A 4,092-nucleotide genomic window follows, 5' to 3' on the forward strand; every position below is an offset into this window, starting at 1 on the left:
TATTTAATTAATTTTTATTTTTATTTTATATTTATTTTTTTAAAATTAACAATTTTTTCTTAAAATATTTTTTGGTGTGATTTAACAGGTAGAAAACTTCTCATTTTTGTCTACTCCGTAGGAAGCCCATCACTGAGTGGGAAAATTTTCGTTTTCGTTTTTGGTGATGAAGTTTTCTTTAACTTAATTAGATGGGTTTTGTTGACCAGAAAAATACTGATGGCGTTCATATTTTCTAATTGGGCTTATTGCTCTCTTCTTTTTCTTCCAAGGGTGCAACCCCTTTTTTGGCCCAAAAACAAATTAATCTTTTTGGTGAGTAAAATTATGGTTGATTTATACATAAAAGTTTATCGTACTCTTGAAAAATTTCTTAGAAACGACATTAAAAAAACAAAAACATAGAAAGACAACCAAAAATACCATGGTTAGTATAGATGTTATTGAATAACCACGTGTGAAAAATAATTAGGGGTTTTTTATTTTCTATTTTCTTTTATTTTAATTTTTTGTTTTCAAATTTGTATTAAAAAAAAAGTGAAAACATAACATAAAAATTTTGCTTTTTTTTTTTTTTTACAAAATTCCAAAAGTAAAAAGGCAAACTAAATAAACCTAAAAGATTCTAATTTTATCTCTTGCTAAGAGAAACGTTTTTATGAACACTCATTTTATTCATGATATGTAATTGGAAATTGGTGTAGGATATTGTTATAAAATTTTTTCAGTGAATTTTGGTATTTCTAATAATAGGCCTGCTACACATAAAAGCCTTTTTGTCTTACAAGTTATACAAGTTGTTTTAAGTCTAAGAAAAAAAAACATTCGCACCACTCTTTTAGAATCAAGCGTCCAACGCACGCGCCTTAATCACCCTTCCACAACATGTTCACTCTTTCTCTTCTTCCTTAATCAAAACGCAAACCGTCAAGATTTAAGGGACATTTAAAACAAACTACGACTCTGCAGAAACGTTCCAACTCCTCGCGAAGAGTAGAAGAAATCAAGAAGAAAAGATACAAATTTCTATAAAAAATCACTAGAAAAAACGAAGAAACATTATTTAAGGTACTGTTTTATTGTTCTTCTAGGTTTTCTTCTAGATTGTCTCTACCATATGCCTCATCCTTAACCAGCAAAACATTAAAAGATTTCAAGAAGAAATATACTGTCTCCCCCTATTTTGGGTGTATTTCTTAAATCTTTTGGGTGTATTTCTTAAATCTTTTGGGTATATTTCTGTAATCGTTTGGGTGTATTTATGTAATCGTTTGGGTGTATTTCTGAAGTTCCATTATCTTCAAAACGATTTCAAAGCTTGATTTCAGAAACCATTAAAATCGAAAAAAAAAAACAAAGCAAAGAGAGAACGCACGAAGGAGATCCAACAAAAGAAATTCAAAAAAAGAAATGAAAATTTTGAAAAATGGAAGTTATATATTTGCGCGTTAATTGATTTGAATTGATTTAAAAATCTGTTAAAGAGGCACGTAACATAAGCAGTGCGTTTAATGGGTTTCATTCTCTTCAAACTTGTAAAGCTTGTAAACGCAAAACACTTGTATGTAAAGATTTTCTCTTCTAATAATTAGAGATGTTTAAATCAAAATTAATCTAAATAAAACTGTTGTTCCAATCCAATTTAAACCGAAAATAAATTAAAAACTTGAATTAATTTAGATTATATAGGATTTTATTTAAGAAAAAAAATCCTATTATGAATTAGATCAAATTTAAAATCTACTTCTCAAAATCAATCTACTACAATCTATATTGCAAATGTAATATAATATTATTATTAAATTTAAGATTTTACTTATAGCATGTTTAATTTACTACACATTTTTATTTTATTCCTATATTATTATTATTTTAGAAGGTTATATTTTAAAAATCGAATAAACCGATTGATTCCAAAGTCCAGACGACAATAATTTGAATTAGATTGGATTAAATTTAAAATAAAAGTGATTTTTTTGTGTGAGACGAATTGAAAGCGCATGGCGACCCCTACCAATAATAATGATCATATATCATTATAGTATAACCTGGCATTAGAAGCGAGGTGCATAGTAAAAAAACAAATATGTAGACATCATACAATAAGGGATGGGGTATCAAATTGCACGAGGTACATTCTTTGTCCTTCCTAAAAATACAAAAAGCTTAATATACAAATGTAATAAATGATACATTTAATTTTCCCACCATGATGCTCAATTCTTTGGTCCCCTCTTTGTAACAAAATTAATTTCATGCTTAAGTGTATGCATAGGTTCCAGTTTGGACACACCCCCACAGCACCTGCCTAAATTGTTAACCTGGCCTCCTCTAGTCTTGTACCTTTCCATGCAACTGGAGAGGGACCAAACTAACCACAAACTTAATATTTTGTCTCCCACCAAATAATCCTAAAATTCCAAACTAGCAAACCTCAACCTCTTTCTCTGCATTTTCTTTTCCAAATAATAATAATAATAATAATAATAATAATAATAATAATATATTTGTATTTTTTTAATTGATAACATAAACATGTGTTTTTAGGAGATATGTTAGCTAAATCCCAATGATAATAATAATAATAATATGCCATGTGGTTCATTCATATAAATCATAACTTCAGTGTACTCTTGTGTAGTAGCTACCACGCTAACTAGGAAAAGAATACGGACATTTTCTTTTTTTTAGTGAGTTTATTATTTTAATTCTTTTTGTTATAAGTTTCATATTTGTATCAATTATTGAGTTCTTGTTCAATTATCCAAGAAAAAAGAATTGGCTTAAACCCAAAAAGAGGCACGCAAGTACATAAATTCATGGCAACTTGATAAATGCACAAAACTATAATAACATGAAATCCAGCCACGGTAAAACCTCGATAGAGAAATAATAAATTGTTATATCTATTTTGTTTGAGTTTTCATGTGCACGTTGTTCTATTAATATCATGATGAAAATGAAAATTCAAGGGATATGAGTTGACATCAATCCCAAGTTTCAGATCTGGGTTTATTAGATTCTCATGCTTCACCTGAACTTCATTTTCCCCACTTTACAATATGGAAACTGGGAAGTTATGTCATTTTTGTACTTTTCATCCCCCCTTCCTTTTTTTTTCTCTCTCCTCTTTTTTTTTATATATTTTTTTTAATTTTACTTTTAATATATCCCCCCAACTTCATGTCAATTTGTTGCCTTAGGTAACATTTTTTTTTACTTTATTTTTTTTAACTATATTTGGTTGAGGTGAAAAGGAGGATAAATACATTTTACCTAAACTATTGATTATATACATTTTAAAAAGGTGCACATTTACACTTTACTAAATATAAACATACATTTTAGTCAAACTAAGTATATGCTAATTGATATATTCCATGAACTCTCTAGATTATGACTATTGTAATGCACCTGTTGCTGTATGTTAGCCATCTCATTATAGTCCTAATTATCACATAATTATGTGTTTTTAATTTCACTTTGATGGTTGGAACTAATAATTTGGTTCTATATTATATCAATAGTTTGATTGTTTTGAGTCTTATTATTTCTATAATTCTTTAAATTTTTCTAAGTATATACTTATTACTATTGGAATATTTGCATGTCTTAAATTAGATTATCAAACTTATTTTTATTTGTAACAATAACTTTTAACGGGATAGATCAATAATTAATTTGTTATAAATCAAAATTTGAACTTCTAATACTTATTTAAACAATGAGCGAATTACTCGATCAACTCAAGATGACTGTGGGATTGCGCTTATTAGTATGGAAGATAGGGAAGGGACTAGATTGGATGAAGCGAATTTTGATCCAATAATGGGTCTGGGACGTTGCCGTAATAATGCTATTTGTTACTATTGATGCACAGGTTAACAAAATGGCAAATTTTGCATATTTAAGAAAATATATTATAGAAAAGAAACAAGTGATGTGAAGCCAAGGTTTTAATTTTCTCACCTTTTATGATTGAAAACACACAGACACGCACAAAAATAGGAAAGGGTGAACATATCATAGGGAAGCAGTACTATTTATTGGCTCGAATAGTATTGATATGAAATCATATGAAATAGTACCAAA

Source organism: Arachis ipaensis, chromosome B02 (assembly GCF_000816755.2).
Source record: "Arachis ipaensis cultivar K30076 chromosome B02, Araip1.1, whole genome shotgun sequence".
Classification (NCBI taxonomy): Eukaryota; Viridiplantae; Streptophyta; class Magnoliopsida; order Fabales; family Fabaceae; genus Arachis; species Arachis ipaensis.